Raw genomic sequence first — 16,752 nt, forward strand, 5'->3', positions numbered from 1 at the left:
CACAGCTCTGCCTTCTCGGGGTCACACTTAGTCCCAAGACACACCTCACACAGCTTCCACTCAAAGGACTCCAGGACGACCTCGGGGTCTGGGGTGACATGAGCAGCTGGCCTCCGCAAGAAGCCCCACAGCGTGGCCCCACTAGGCAGGCTCCACCCAAGAAGGTGCTCAGTCGACACTGGTCCATTGCTGCAGGCGCAGGGACGGTGCGCGAGTCCACCTAGCGAGAACGCGCCAGCTCGGAGCAGGCGAAGACGCGGCTGCAGGGCAGGAGACAGAGCCCACAGCGCAGTGGTCAACACGGGTCTCCTGACGGAAGCCGGCTGCATACAGCAGCCGTGACCCCAGCCCACGAGGAGGCCGGGCCCGCGGCAGCATGCCCTCCTGTGTGCACGCAGTGCTGCCGGGTTTGCGGACGAAGGCGCAGCAGGCAGCAGTGCAAACTGTGTGTGCCCGCGGGGCTCCAGGCTGTGCGAATGGAGACGGGAAGGCACACGGGCCAAGGGAGCCAGTCTACCCCACCCAGCGGCTACACGGGCAGCGAGGGAGGAACAGAGGTAGACAGCAGGTGCTGCAGGCCCGGAGGCCGCACAGGAGACGGTGGAGGTGCGGGGACAACAGGCGCCGGGGCCGGGCAGGACTCCGGAAACAAGGCACCTGGAGTTCAGCAAGGTCAAGCCGGAGCCAGGGTGACTTTCCACCCCGCCTTGAGACGCCCTCCCGGCCCCGGCCCCAGCCCCACGAAGCTTGTCAGCAAGGGCAGCCGTCCCCACTGAAGCTCGCGCTGCCTCTGCCTCATCAGTATTCAGCAGCACTCTGCTCGCCTCGCTCCCCTTCTTTTGTGCTGCAGAGATAAGTAGCATTTCTAATCTCTGCCATCTCCCAGCTGCAAATATTCAAGCGTTCTTTTCTTTTTATTTAAAAAGTAAAATCTCATTTTAGATTTGCAAGACAGACAGCTACCCGTCTCCACCGTACTAACAACCTGCCGCCCAGAGGCCAGGCAGGAGAGGAGCGTGGAGTGTGGTCAGGGTGGGAGATATCAAAGCCCCGGGAACCTGAGCCAGAAGATCCACGCTTCAAAATCTACCAGGGACCCAGCTCAGCCATCACTTCTTGTTGGTAGTCCCGAGGCCCAGGCCACAGGTCCCGCAGGTACACGCTCTGCGAACAACCCCCCCAGAGGGCCCACCCGTCTGGGAGGCCAAGACACAGGCGGTCCTGGTGTCCACGAGCTCAAGAGGAGGGCTGAGCCCTCATGGGCTCACGTTCCACATGCGTTGCTACCGCTGGCTGGGGGCGCCTGCAGAGCGGGACCACACGCAGCCTAGAACTCTGGGGCGGGGGTGGGCACGGGTGTTCAATAACCACCTGTCAGGAGCCTGGGATGAAGCGAGAGCAAATGCCAGGCACCGGCTAAGGCCCAGTGCACCCCAGTGCACCCCAGGCCGAGACTGGCTGGGAAACAGGGAGCAGGACGACAAACGCCACCTGAGGGATGTCTGAGTCCTTGTTTACTCCCCAAACCCCGTGCAAGAAAGCTGCAGCTTCATAGATTCCAGCGTTTTCGGCAGAAACGAGACTGAAAAGAATGTCTCAGCTGTGCACTTCTGAGAACAAAGAAGGCGATAAACACTGCCTCGTCTGGCCAGTGCTTGGGGTCCTGCTCTGCGCCCCGCCGACCCGGGACTGCGGGCTCCTGAGACCCCCACCCATGCATACCCACAGGCGGCCAGAGCCTGGTGCCGGCACTCCTGCATGCAGGAAGCAGGGGAGAAGCGTGGCGAGGCAAGCCTGGACCCCAGGCAATGACCACTAACCTCATCCTGGCAACTCGTCCTGCTACCTCCATCTTCCGTAGCCACGTGGCCTGGACGGGTTGGGGGATGGGAATGGAGTGCCACCACCCCCCACCCCACCCCCCCGCAGCAAGCGCCTGGGGTTTACAGAGGAGCCTGTGGAGGAAGGGCTCCCGCCCTCCTACGAAGGGCAAGAGCCTTCGAGCGTCTCTCCCTTAAGCTCACCTCCACTCTGCAGACATGCCTGACAAGTTGACACGGGTGTTAAAATTTTACCATTTACGTAACAGCTCAGTTATTAACAGAGTCTCATTTGCACGTGTCAGAGGAAGAGAAAAATCACCTAATTAACCACTTTCCCCATCAGCAAAAGGAAGGGAGTCGTGCTGCCAATTTGTTTCCAACTCCTCTCTCCCACCCTCCGAATCCGCTCCCTTTAATCAGAGAAGATTTACAATCGTCTGCCATGCGGGACGGGGAAGGCTCCCCTTCCAATCACGGGCATCTTCAGTAGCCAACTTGAACAGTGTCCTTCTAATAAGCACAGAGCCCACCACCAAGGGGAGACCCACGTCCACTGTGTCCCGCAGATGCAGACGGCTCTGCCCCCGAAGGCCGCTCCACCCTGGAGGCCATTCGGAGGCAGAGAGCACTGGGCCGGAGCAAGACCAGCAACAACAGAGACACTTGTTCCCATCAGCTGACCCAAGTGAACAGCTGTGGCTGTGCTGGTCTGCTGGGCTATGTGCTCTGCAAACAGGCCCCACGCAGCCCCGAGCCAGCACAGTGCCCCACGCGCCCCATAAATACTCGGATGGCACAAGGAAAGGCAGCCCACTCTGTGGAGCGGTGCAGGCGACAGAGGGAGACACAAAGGCCTCGCTCACCCAGAGCCTTGCACCTGCAGTGTGGCCCTCAGAGCCTCCGAGCCCTCTTCTGTGGCACACGAGTAAGAGTCCGCTGCCACAAACTAGCTACGGTTGAGGGCACAGGAGAACCCAGCCCTGAGGCTGCACCCGCCACCGCCACCAAGTGCACTATGCATCCAGACCAGACCCTGAGGCCCACCCCCCAAAGACAGTGCAGCGCTCTCTCCCTCCTCGAGAAGGTACATGGCGGAACAGGCTGGATGGATGAAGCACTGCCCCTCCTCAAGACATCAGCCCTGCATCCTAAGGAGAGCAAGGACGACACCCTGGGGTCACCCCCATGTGCATAGCCATCCAGGACCCCATCGCGCAGGCCTGCCCTTGGCCTCGTTCTCTCCCACCCATGGGCTCCCTCAGCCAGAGACCCCCCTCCGCCGATGGCGAACTCCTACTCATGCCCCAGGCCTCAAGTCAAGGTCACCCACTTCCACGGGAGGCCGTCCCTGACAACCCCCAGCCAGCCGAGGCAGGTCCCCCTTCTCTGTTGCACTGGGTTCCGGGCTAGCCCCCCACAGGTATGTGTGGTTCCTCGCCAGACCATCAAGCCCGTGGGGCCTGCTCCTGGGACGGCACATGGCGCCCGGCAACATGCTCCCGTCTCAGAGAATAAACGCAGGAGTGGGGGGTGGGGGAGATAAAGCTCATGGGAACGCCACCCTCCCTGGCTCCATCTGACAGAGGCGGGGCTCTTGGGAATCGGGCACAGCTCACCATCCAGTGCTGTGGAAGCTGCAGACCGAGCCCCTAGGCTCCAGGGGGGACTGCTGGTTAGAGACACGGGGGCCAGGGGAGGGCGGGGCACACCCTCTACCCAGAGCAGCCTGCCGCACGGCACAGCAGACTGAACCGCGGCACAGGAGTCCCTTGGCGGCACCCCGAGGCAGGCAGACAGTCCCAGACAGTGCCCTAGACTCTGGGAACATGTCAGGGAGAGCACAAGATGGGGGAGCCACCGGGCACTTGAGTCCTGATCACAAGCTGCAAAACAGCCCCCCAGGCATGGGAGAAAATGCCCCCAAGAACCCAGCCGAAAATGAAATATTTAGCCAGTGTGTGAAACCACCCATTAAGAGAAGACGTGTGCTTCAGCCGCCTCGAGCAGAAGCATCTCCGGTCAGATGAGGGATGACCAGAGCCCCCGGTCCCACCACTCAACAGGCAGCCTGCCTCACAACCCGTCCACACGAGGACCAGGCCCAGGTCGGAAGGGAGACATCACAGGCAACTGGAGGACAGCCCAGGGACGCTCTGTGGCCCCCAGAGACTGCGCCTTTACCTTCTGGATCCCCACGTCAAACGCTGCACTGCCTGCAGGAGGCAGCTCTCCCCGGAGAGGGGCCGGAGCACGCGGAAGGATGAAGTGTCAGCAGCAGGGAGCGCCGCACAGCACGCTTTTATGGAGGAAGCTCCCCTAAAGCCAGCTCTCTGGTTTAAATGAATTTACTCCTCATTAAATTCTTAACCTGAAAACATAACTGTCTGCCACTTACATGCTTCATTCTGACACCCCAAATGCCTTCTCCATGGACGACAGCACCGCCAAATTCCACTGTAATTATCCCAACCCAGGTGAGCGGGCTTTGCAGGGCGCATCAATCGCCCAGCCCGACTCCGGGCCCTCGCGTGGCCAGGGGGGCCTTGCGTGGCCGGCCTCCACTGCCCAGCTGTGGTGCAAATGTCCACATCAGATGCCCCCAAGCCCTGGGGGCTGGGTAGTCATAAAATCCCAGCCCAAGAACACGTCCCTCCCGAATACTGAAACACAAAGACTGACACACAGTGCGTTTCCAGCCCAAGATGGGGCCCCGCCCCAGCCACCCAAAGAGAGTCCTGCCTGTCCACGGCCGGATTCGGGAGCAAGGGAGGGACTGGCAGTCTTCCCACAGCTGTCTGGTAGTGAGACATGCTTTGGCACCATGGCCCAAGACAGCCTTCTCCCCGAGACGACAACACGGCCACGTCTCCCTTGGGGTATGTCAGCAGCGAACCAGGAGGGATGGTCCCTGACGCTGGACGGTAAGTGGTGGGAAGAAGACAAAAGCACAACCAACCTAACCGAGTGCTCGCGGAAGATGGTGCCAAAGGGCTGGCCCAGCACAGGGAGAGCACGCGGTGTCCTGAAGGCCAGATGATCTGGGTGACCTCAGGGAGCAGCCTGAGAGAGGAGCCCAGCCTCCAGGGGCCAGAAGCTGGGCCCCACTGGTCAAAGTGGGGTTCCGATGTCACAGAGACTAAGGGGCCGCCAGAGCTCATGGGGCTCCCTCTGGAGAAGGGGTGTGCAGACACGAGCAGCAGCGGAGGGGGGGGGGGACTGCCCAGACGACAGGACGAGGTTTAGACCAAGCTCGGGGGTGGGGTGGGCACAGATGCAGGGAAGCCTGCGCTGCCCTGAGGCCCGTGCGTTAGCAGAGCAGCAGACTTTGAGAGCCCGAGACCACGGAGGCCCACTCCAGCCACGAACCGGGGGACAGGATAGAGCGGCTACAGCAACTGTCACCCTGAAGAGGAGGACTGAGGACAAGCTAAAGCCCTTCCTCTCTCCCCAAGACCATCTGGCTCCCTGGCAAAGGCAGGACTCGGACCTCCCAGTCACACTTCAGAAAGGAACCACCTTCAGACCGGGTCTCAACAGTCTCATCCCAGCAGTGAAGGCGCCCAGCCCGCATCACTGCCCGAACCCCACACTCCCATCCGGTCACACTGGCCCCAGCACAGCCTGCCTTGGGGTCAGAGGCCAGCCATGCAGCGGGCAGTGGCTGGCTGGCCCTTCTCTACTCTTGCCCTGCTCCCCCCTCCCCAGCTCCCTCCCAGTGTTCTGGAACACAAGAGAGGGCAGAAAGCCCACAAAAGGCTCTCCCTTACTACCACGAACATTCCAGTGTGGTGGCCTCCCGGGTGTAGCAGACCCCCGGAGCAGACCCTCACCCTGTACAGGAGGCCCCCACGAGCTCCTGAGGGAGCCCGCAAGGGGGCCACCACTGGTAGCTCGGCCAACACGCCAACCACTTCCCCTCCTCCTGGCAGGGGCCATTGCACCCTTAGCTCTCAGGCAACTGGCAGCTCACTTCTCCACTGGATCAGTACCCTTTGGGGTGCAAGACAAGCCAGGGCCTCTCCCTCTAGGGGGTCGACGATAGGTTCCCAGGAAAAACATGTCACATTGCCCCCCCAAGCCACATGTCCACCCATCCATCTCTTTCTCTTTCCATTCCCAGAGCTCCTGGTTCACTTAGCCACCCGCCCCCCCGACACACCTCACGGCACTGTCTGCACAGCCTCACACACCTGCCCCTGGGAACACCTGCCCCTGGGAACACCTGCCCAGCTCTGTGTGGCTCTCTGGAAGCCAACGCTCTGACCTAGTTTAAGCACTGGGGACGAACACCGGGAGGGAGAGGGACAGGCAGACACACGGCACAGGACACACTCTCCTGAGCAGATCCCTTCTCCTCAGCCCTCCCACGGCCCCCAACCCTAAGAACCCTGAGGACAGCAAGGTTGGGGTGTGAGGCGGGCACAGCAGTCTGCCTTGTCATCTGGGATGTGGAAGCCTTTGTCCGCATCCTGTAGGGCCTCGGCCTGAAAGAGAAAGCCTCGACTGAACCTCCTTTTGGAGTTAACAGAGCGATGGGTGACCCCACACTGCCAGATGGGCATGGACCACGAGTCCCCTGTAAGGCCTGGCTCGGATCCAGCCAGTGAGGGAGCCGCCCGCCCCAGACCCTGGCGGGGTGCGGCTGAGGCACAGGTTCTCGGTGGAGACCCTCAGACCTGACCTGAACCCGCTGTGGGTCAGACCCTGGGGGCGTGTGGGGACACCGGGATGAGTCTGCCCCACTGTGCAGCCAGCCAGGGGCTGCCTCAGTGAGTTCTCAAAGGAGTCTGCACAGGGACCCCGTGGAGGGCAGGCACTCCGCGCCCTCCATCACCACTTAGCGTCCGGCAGCCCTGGAAGCATCCCCCCTCCCCGACAGCCAGGAAGAAGGAAAGGTGACGCCGGGCACCAGGAGCCTGGGGCTGTACCCAAGCTGTGGGCTCGTCCCCAGAGAGGCTCCAACAGGCCCTGGCCGGTCGGGACCGGTCAGACCCCATCACGAGGTGCATGGAGGCAGGAAGGCCAGGTCAGAGGCGGCCAGGAGTCCAGGACAGACAGGAGGTCTGGGGGCAGCGCAGGCTGACTCCTGAGGGCTCCCTGCTGACCACAGGGCCTCTACTACTCACCATCCAGAGACAGGGTGCCTCTCAGGTCGGTCTTCACACAGGAACTAATCAAGACATTCTGCACTTTTGACCTTTAAACGGCTGCCCTTCGCTCTGGCCAACAAGGTGCTGGGGCCAAGGTAACTCGACCCCACCCCCCCCATCCATCACTTCCCCTTCGCGTGGCTGCCTATCCTCTCCTTCCCACCTCCCTGTGGGGCACCCCCCACTCAGCAGTGCTGAAGGAAGGGAGCATTGCTTTCTTCTCTCCCAGCAGAGGGTCAGCACCCCGGACCTGCCCTGCTCGCTGGCAACACCCACCCACGAGTGATGGGCCCTGCCCAAGACAAGCCAAACCACTCCCACCGTGGGCACCAAGCTGGGCAGCGTCTCAGGACGAGGCTCAGGAAGGCAACTTCAGGAGGCACAGACGGCAGCATCAGCAAGCGCAGCAGCACCGAGGCCCCTGCACTCCCCCGTGAAACTGCCAGAGGGCTCGGCTGTCACAGACAGGGACACCACGGTGCGGAGCGGCGGGCGGCTCCTCCACGGGCACCGACACGCTGGGACCCGAGGATCTGCCGGACACCCCAGTGCTCTGCTGTCCAAGGCTCTCAACCCCAGACATGGATCAGAGCCGCCACCCCAGATGTGGACCCAGTGCCTGGGCACTGCTGCCCCTGGACGGAGTTCGCCTGGCAACACCCAGGGCCCTGCACCACAGAGCACCCAGGCCCGCAGCGAGCAGGGGACGTGGCGACCTTCAAAAGGCCCTGTCCATGGGGCGCCTGGGTGGCACAACAGTTGAGCGTCTGCCTTCGGCTCAGGGCGTGATCCCGGCGTTCTGGGATCGAGCCCCGCATCAGGCTCCTCCACTATGAGCCTGCTTCTTCCTCTCCCACTCCCCCTGCTTGTGTTCCCTCTCTCGCTGGCTGTCTCTATCTCTGTCGAATAAATAAATAAAATCTTGAAAAAACAAAAAAAAAAACAAAAGGCCCTGTCCAGCCACCTAGAGCACAGGGGACAAGGCTCCCCTCCTGGGGTACAGAATATACCTATTTTTAAATCCGCTGACCAGAAACCCCAAAATGGACCACTTTTAAATAAAAGCCAATGGAGAGTTTCGTTACATATGGTAACACTTCCATTAAAACAGAACAAACTCAGGGGTCCTCTCAAACACGTTCCGGTGGGATTCGTGTCCGCTGTAATCCGGCATTCAGGCTCCGACTCATTAACATAGCAGGCTTAATTGGCGTTTCATGCGGGCATTGTGCCTCTGAAACGAGCAAGGTGTAATTATGGTGAAAAGAGCCCTGTGCCGGTTAGCTGCGTATTCATGTCTTTCCCGGCCTCCAAAGCAGCACAGATGTTCCATTGGACGACAGAGAGGAAGATGAACGGCTTTCAAATGACTCCTTTTTAGTTCAAAACTTTATTTAAAATAAAAAGTTATTTAAGTGAAATTTACAACACAGTGTCTCCTCCCTTTGTCTCGCTAGCTATAGGGCATTAACTTTCAAAAGCTGGTTCCGCATAATTTGATTTTTCATTTTGAAATGAACATCTGTGTTTAGGTCCAAAGAGCTCTTTGTTGAAACATACAGAGCCCTAGGAAGGGTCTGAACAAAGCCTCCCCTGTAAACACTTGATTACCAGGAAGGCCTGTGTTGCAGAGACATCCAGGGGTTGGTAGGCTGGGGGGAGGCTCACGCTGGCTCGCGTTCTTTCGAGTTGGTAAGAAACTTTCCTCTTTTCAGAGCAGAAACAACAACGGCGCTCGAGTCGGGTGACTGCTTGGGCTCAGTGCTTCCCCCATGGTACGGACAGAGCAGGAGGAGGAGGGCTGCCAAGGGGGACCCCTGGTCTCCAGGCAGAAGCAGTCTGAGAAGGCAGCCCAATCAAATCCCACTCCTCCTTCAGCGGCTTGTGTTTCCCGAGAGGGGGCCTCAGCAGGGCCATCCCTGGGCTCCCTGCACCCACAGCGCCACCCCATGCCCACCCCTCAGCTCAGAGCCCCCACGCATGGCTGGAACACTGTGAGTGCCCCGGGTGACGGGCCTGCCTCTGGAGACCCCAGACGGAGCCCTTGATGGCGGCACCCCAGCTCCGTCCTGAACCGCAGCAGGTCCTCAAACGTCGGTTCCTTCTCTGTCAACGTGGTCAGTACCCGAGCTAGGCCGCCACGAGACCACTGGGGGCACCCCCAGAATCAGGGGCAGGAAACAGATTTTACGAGCATGCAACATAAGTGTGAATTGAGCCCCACGTTGAGCCCCATGTGAGTGAAGCCCCACCAAGACACTCAGAAGTGGGGGGTCCCAGCAGCTGTGTGGGAACTCATGGGCCTGGGCGGCATGGGGGCAATGGAGCTGTCGCTGTTCCTCGCTGTCTGTACACAGGACTAAACCATGTCCTTCTGGACACTGGCATCCCGCGTCCCGGTGAACGTGGGGAGTTTAGCACAGAGCTCACTGCCGCAATGTGGGTGTAAATAGTTTGCAACACTTCTGTGTTTTTATAGTGCTATATTTAGAAACCTCTAAATAAAACCCACGGAGAGTGTTGCAATAATGTACATTTTTTAAACTCACTAATTGAATGTTGCCATTACAAGTGCTATTTTGGACCATCTGCTAAATATGTAATTTAGGAATTAAGATTCATATCTTACAGGATACACTAATTATTCCTCTGAACGCATCCGGGTACTTTCTGAGCACACAGGAGAGGTCTGGGTGAGCAACTGCAGCAGGCTGTGCCCCGCGGCACGGGGTTAGGACCACAATGGAGGCCACACAGCAGCCCAGCACGGCCACAGAGCCATCGGAGCCCAGGGACAGAAGGGCAGTGAGCGTCACGGGCGGCACCTTCCAGTCCCAGAAGCCCTCTGTTCTGGGCCAAAACCAGCAGAACTTCCCCGTGTTAAACAAAGGCTTCCCCGTAAGGCTTCTTCATCGGCTACAGTGTGCCCAACACCCACCCCCATCCCCAGAGCGGTGCCTCAAATAAGACTAAAACCTCTCCTGGCTGCCAGACCGCACGTTAGTGGCCGAGCCGCACCCCGGACTCCAGCACACAGCAGGTGCGCCCACGGTAAGTGACGGACACTATCCCTACCCTGGGGTGCACTGCCCTGCTGTCCCTCCTAGGAGCCACGCCCAAACATCAGGCAGACCACACAGCGGCTCTGTGGGACCACAAGCAGCAGAACTGTCGCCCCCTCTCAAGAGGTGCTCTACTTCGAGTAATACAGTCCAAGAAAGAGTTTACTTCTGACATCACAGCACCTCGGTGAATTGCTCCGCATTACGCAGACCGTGGCGTGGGCCGATGAGGCCCCCTCCTCCGTTCTCACTGTAGACAGCAGTTTGGTCTCAGAAGTCACTCTTTTCCCAAATAAAATTCAGCATGCTAAAGGATGCACTGTTTCAGACTCTTGCCACGCCTCATGGCTCCTCTACAGCTGACACGGGCCCATAACTACCGTGTATCAAGACCTCCACGTCACCAGCCCGGCAAAGACGTCCAAAGACACGCCCGCAAGAGAGATGCTCCGTGCACTTCACACAGTCCCCGAGGCTCAGCAAGTCCTGAGAGCCTTCTCTCTCCCACTCCCTGGTACCCTGCACACAAGTGAGGAATAAAAACCCGATCAGGAAACAGTAAAGTACAAAAAGCAGAAAAAATCTTCATATGGCACCTCCTATGGCACAAGGAGGCTGAGTCGCTGGAGGGAAAGTAAGTGAAAGACAAAAGAGGGCCAGAGAAGAGACACCGCTAGGCAGGGACCTCACCCGGAGTGGCCACCACATGCCACATGCACAGCTCCCCCGTGGCAAGGCGGGGGGTCCATCCTGAAGAGGAAGGTCCAGGCATTGCCAACAAGCAAGCCAGCCAGCCAGAGGGAGAGCCGGCAGGCGCTGGCAGGTGCACCCAGATGGAACAATGCACTCTCGAGCCCGGGATGCTTGGCACACAGTACAGGCCCCAGCAAGGAGCCACGCCCCGGGAAGGAGGGGTGCAATACCCCCTCTGGTCCTCAGAAAAGTGAAAAAATTACGCTGCAGGCGGAGAGAGGGGGAAGGTGCATGACCACGGGGCCTCCCGAGTGACGACAAGAAGAGGAAACACAATCTAATGATGCAGGAAGTCAGAGGCAGGAAACAGGCTCCACTTAACACACTCATGTAGGCCGTGCAAGTCCACTTTCCCCGGCAACAGAAAGATCTGGACAGGAAGTGTGTGCCAGCAGGGCTGGGAGGGGAGGTGCCAGGCGGCCCAGGTGCAAGTGCCCAGGCCAGGTGGGGGCTGGGGGTCACAGGCTGTACACCCCCGTGCACCACCCACACCCCGACAACAGTGCCAAGAACAAGGGCAAGGCAGGACGCGCGCAGCTGCGTGCTCACACACGGCCGGCAAACGCAGACCAGTGTGGGGTTACTTGAGTTAAATGTACAGTACGAGCAGCCATCCTGCTCCCAGGCATCCAGTCCTGAGAAATGAAAACTGGTGTTTATACAGCCACCTCATTTATTTCACCAAAAACCAAGGCAATGGGGACACCTGGGTGGCTCGGTCGGGGAAGGGTCTGCCTTCAGCTCAGGTCATGATTCCAGGGTCCTGGGATCGAGTCCCGCATCAGGCTCATTGCTCAGCGGGGAGTCTGCTTCTCCCTCTGCCTCGGCTCGTGCTCTTTCTCTGACAAATAAATAAAATCTTTAAAAAAAAAAAAAAACAAGAACAAGGCAATGAAGGCACCCTCCAACTGACAAAGAGAGGAACAAAGCACAGTCCAAGTGCACAACAGAGCACCACTCAGCCCCACGGAGCAGCAGTTCCTACGCGCGCTCTGCTAAGTGGAGGAAGCCAGGCCCAGGAGACCACACGCGGCTCGATTCCATTCACACGGCACTCAGGAAATGGCAAAGCTAGAGGGCAGAACACGGGCATTTGGTCTTCATCAAAAGGAATCAGAGCCCCTTGGAAAAGTGGCTGATTCCCAAAAAGGGCAGGGAAAAGATTCCCAGGAGGCCAGTACTGACTGAACAGCCAGCCTCAGACCAGCCTACCCCCGTCCTGGAAAGACCTGGACCCTGGCCCAGAAGACAGAGCCAGCCTCTGTACTCTCTGTGGCCCCGTCCCAGAACTGGACCTGCAGCCAACACACAGGGTGTGCTCATGACCCCCGCTCTGACCTGCACGGAGTGAGAGCTGGGCCTCCTCTCCGTCCCCACATGTGTGGCCCTCACCATGTACAGTCAGTCAGGGACTGGAGGCCCACCTCACTGCTCTGTTACGGGCCTTTCTCCCAAGCCAGCGCTGCAGAAACCGTCCCTGCCGACAGGCCCGGCCAGCCCAGGCTTCCTGGACCACATGACAGGACGTGTCCCTCTCAGCCCCGCTCAGACTCTCCCTTCCCTCAAAGGCGTGGTGCATCCAGCCCCCGAGCCACTCTGCAGTTTCCGGGTTTTATGTCCTCAGTGGCCCGCTGCCCAGAACTGCCCGTCTGGAGGCAGCACTGTCCCAGACTGGACACTTCCCTCCGGAAATCCCTGTCAGAGCCGACAGGCCAAATGAAGCCCCATGCACACACCATCCGGCATCCGCGGCCGTGCGCACCACATCTTCCTTCTAGAATAGGAAGCTTCCCTTTCACAGGTGCTCCACGTCTCCCCTCCACGCCCCACACAGACCATGGCTGACAAGCCCTGGCTCAAGACCCCAGACTCCCCACGTGAGCAGCCAGCCACTAGGAAAGCCTGCTGGCACAAGGGCTGCTTTCCAAACCTCGGCCCGGACAACCAGAGGTCGGCATGGAAGAGGCTGTGCCCGTGGGGCTGCGCAGGGCGCCGGGTTCCCAGGATCCCCACCAAGTGCTACGCCCAAGGACAGGGGGTGCCCGCTGGCGATGCACGTGGCTTCTGCTGTGCTTCACGTGTCTGACGTTTCTCACCCCCACCTCTCCCTGCTCTCCCTCCCCGTCATCCCCCGTGTGAAAGTCAGAACAAGTGTCCCCCCACCCCTTCTTGAGCGGAGAAGCTGCCAGCCCAGAGGCTGTGTACCCCGTGCAGCACTGGACGCACCTCTCACCCCTCCTGACAAATGTCCTCATGACAGTCCCCTCCCCTCCGGGACACTGCAGGCAGGGGCGCCACAGAGCACAGACCGGGACACTGCAGGCAGGGGCGCCACAGAGCACAGACTCATTTTGATCGGGGAAGAGCTGGAAGATGTCAGCCGGAGTGGCTCTTTGATTCACGACCCCGGGCTGCTGGAAGATGCCAGCCGGAGTGGCTCTTTGGTTCACGACTCTGGGCTGCTGGAAGATGCCAGCCGGAGTGGCTCTTTGGTTCACGACCCCGGGCTGCTGGAAGATGCCAGCCAGAGTGGCTCTTTGGTTCACGACCCCGGGCTGCTGGAAGATGCCAGCCGGAGTGGCTCTTTGGTTCACGACCCCGGGCTCTGTTGCGATCGGCCCCAGCCAACAGCTCCCTCGGGCGCTCTGACCTTGTGGGATGGACACAAACCCAGCTCCAGCCCATACACAGAACTCAGCTGCAGGTGGTCAATGGAAGGACAAGGGGCGGAGATTTGGGAGATGCTCTGAGTTGAGAGACAACGTACCCCAAAACGCAGGGTATTGCATGGGGAGGGGAGCCCTGCGCCAGATGCTGGAGACACGGCCTCTCCCCCGGCAGCATCCACAGCTGTGCCCCACTCTCTCCTGCCGAGCACCCTGTCTCCCTGTAAAAGGGCCGTCCCCGAGGGCTGCGCTCGGCACGCCTCTCCTCACTCCACCTCCTCCCAGGAGGATCCCAAGCTGTCCCCATCAATGTCCTGGGCAGAAGAGCCCCAAATCGCTCTCCACCCCAAGGTCTAATGCCAACCTGGCTCCACCCATTCCCACTGGGACTTGCTCCCACAGGGGCCACAGGGCACCTCCAATTTGCACACACCCAAATTAAGCCCGAAGCCTTTGGACTCCTGTTCCTCCTCCCAAGTTCTCCAGATTAGCACTTCTAACCACAGGAGCTCAAAGCCATATGTCCAGGAGCCTCCCGTGCTCTCTCTGCCTTCCCCCAGCGCCGCGCTCCCAGCCTGGCCCTGTCCATCACTGAACCCTGGGACTACCTCCTTACAGCCCGTCTGCTCCCCGAAACATCCACCTCTCTCCTACTGATTTCCACCTGGCTGCTCCCACCCCAGCAACCTATCCTGTGTGTTATACCAAATAATACCTCGCAACAAAGTAGAGTTCGGATCCCATCGCCCACCACCCAAACCCTCCATAACTTCCTCCTAGGCTGAAAATACAGCCAGCACTCCCAAGGGCAGCCGTCCCCATGCTAGCCACAAATCAGCTTCACAAACCAAGTCCTCTGAAAGAGCGCGAGACCGTGGTCCACCAGGACCGTGCACGGACAGAACTCGCAAAGCACCAGGAGGACTGGAGGGGGCACCGCCCGGCGTCTGCGCCACCCGAGACGTGGACAGGCCGCCCACAGGGCCCTCGTGCCCGAGACTGGGGGCAGATGCCTGCAGTACCAGCAGAGCTTCTGGACCCGGGGCAATGTGCTCCTCCTTCGTGAGGCGGGAACCCGCCGCCTCCCCTGCACGCACCCCAGCTCAGCTCTCCACGCCCCTGATGAGACTGGCTCTCAGAAGCCGCCGCAAGCACCAAGAGCTGTGTCTGCCCTCCCTTTGTTTCCCCAACAACACAAAGCCAGGGCTTTTTTAAAACATAAAACATTATAATTATCTTGGCACATCGTTCCAGGAGATCTGTAAACAGAAGCATGTGTGGAGACTGCAGAGGGAGGGGAGGGACAAAGGTGGAGAAGAACGGCACCTCGAAGCCTCGTGGTGAGGAAGGCGTCGGGAGTTCATCCTGAGCAGAAGCCACGGGCCACAGAGAAGCCGCCTCCTGACCTCTCCCAGGCGAGAGGGTGGACAGCATGGTCCTGGTGTGTGTGGCCTCTGAGGACGGAGCGAGGACGGGGCCTTCCTTCCCTCACCCAACACCGCCCACAGCACTCAGATGGGATGGGGTGATGGAGCCCAGCAAGGGGGACAGAGCGGCCTCTGGCGCAGAGCACACAATCGACTGGGGAGATGGCCACGGAGCGCAGGCCCGCATTGGACGCACTCACGAAGCACGCAGCTACACCACACGGTCCTGAGACAGGAGGCCACAGTCCAGCCCCAGGGCTTCACGGGAAGACTGGACACATGCTGACCGCGGGGCTCTGATATGGAGCGTCTGCACCCCAGCCAAGCAGGACGCTCCAGCCGCAGGCTCCCTGAGGGCAGGGACCAGAGGGCACGGAGATGTCACGGCCAGCTCTCGTCCCATGACTTCATTAGCAACCTGGGCTTTCACATTTAGTGCAGGCGCTGGGAACAGCCGAGGACGGGGTCCCGGGGGCTCAAGAGAGCTGCGTCTGCTCCCGGCCGACCAGCGCGAAGGGCCCCACTGGTGGCTGTGAGGTCTGTGAACAACCACACGCTGGCACTTCATCCGGCACAGCCAAGGAGCACTTACCCTCCTGCCTGGCACTCCCGACGTGCACACTGGCACAGGCTCACAGCGCCACGTGGGAAGCCCATTAGCAGATTCATTTATCTTCTTGCTTTTCAGGGCAAGCCCTCTGAGTGCAGCACGGAAGGACCGGGCAGAGGCTGCCGCTGCAGTCAGGACAGTCCTCGAATGCACCCGCGGGAGGCCAGAGGCCCACCAACAACGGCCGCCACACCAGAGCCCGCCCGAGGCCTGGCATGCCACTCCACCCGCCTCTCTGGACGCCCGTGAGCTTCATGAAGCTCTACCCCCATCAGGAGCCAACTGCCTGGCACTGGCCCACGCCACAGGGACACACAGACCCACACAGACACACAGACGAAGCAGAAGGGGCAGAGACAGGCAGGGAGGGTCACAGGTACACACACACATAAAAACGGAGGGAAAATTCCAGGAAAATATCCCAAGTTGTTCACAGCGACTACCCTAGTGAGTGAGCCTGGCGGGGAGATTGCTAGGGGCTTACGGGAGATGAGGAGTCATTTCTACAGTACCAGTTTCTCACTAAATACCTCGGGAAGCACAGACAGGCGACATACAAATATCTCACTGCAGCGGCCCAGCCCTGGTGGAGGCAGACGGAGCTGGCGGGTTTCCAGGGCCCTGGTCTCATGTGACTGCGGGCAGACCGCTTCGCCTCCCGGCCCCAGGACACTGGTGTCTCCTGCAGCCCCGAGCCGTCAGGACGAGGTCAGAGCTCCAGCGCCCACAAGGCCGAAATCACTGAGAGAAGGCGGAGCAGTGGTCCCTATGGCACAAGGACAGCCGCGGGGCTGGGCCTCAACCTTGACGGCGAGCAGGACACATCGCGCACAGCCTACAAATTCAGAGCTGCCCGCAGACGACCTGTCCGCTCCCTAGTTTTCATTTCTCCTAGTGTAAGTAGTATCCTCTGTTTGGTAACTGCCACTTAAAATCCACCCACCAAATCCTGAACCACAAACCAGGCACAGACACACTCACGCCCGCTCCCAGCAGCTGAGAGCTGGCCGAGATACAGCCCAGGCGTCCAGAGGAGGTAACATGTCCCTGAGCCTGCGGGGGCGGGGGGGGGGGTGCTGGCCAGTCAGGGCAGGCAGTGGGGGGCCTACTTGCATAGCAGTCACAGCCAGTAAAGGACAGACGGAACCTACATGCAGAGACACAGACTCCAGAGCCTCACCTCCGTCCACCAAGAGGCTGATGCAGGGGACAGCTACTATTATGTCGCCAGCACTCCCTGCTCCTTCCTGTTCCCGTGGGA

General features: G+C 59.9%; 1 protein-coding gene and 1 long non-coding RNA gene across 2 annotated transcripts in view; both read right to left on the reverse strand.

Moving 5' to 3' along the window:
* Positions 1-16,752, reverse strand: part of MAD1L1 (mitotic arrest deficient 1 like 1) — a 346,750-nt gene that overhangs the window by 238,113 nt on the left and 91,885 nt on the right. The window lies entirely within an intron of this gene.
* LOC103669936 lies at positions 8,345-11,569 on the reverse strand. Its single transcript, XR_570437.2, has 2 exons — positions 10,726-11,569; positions 8,345-10,554 (listed from the first exon to the last, which is right to left on the reverse strand). It is a non-coding gene; the product is annotated as an uncharacterized LOC103669936 (long non-coding RNA).

This window comes from Ursus maritimus, unplaced genomic scaffold (assembly GCF_017311325.1).
Source record: "Ursus maritimus isolate PB19 unplaced genomic scaffold, ASM1731132v1 scaffold_2, whole genome shotgun sequence".
NCBI lineage: Eukaryota > Metazoa > Chordata > Mammalia > Carnivora > Ursidae > Ursus > Ursus maritimus.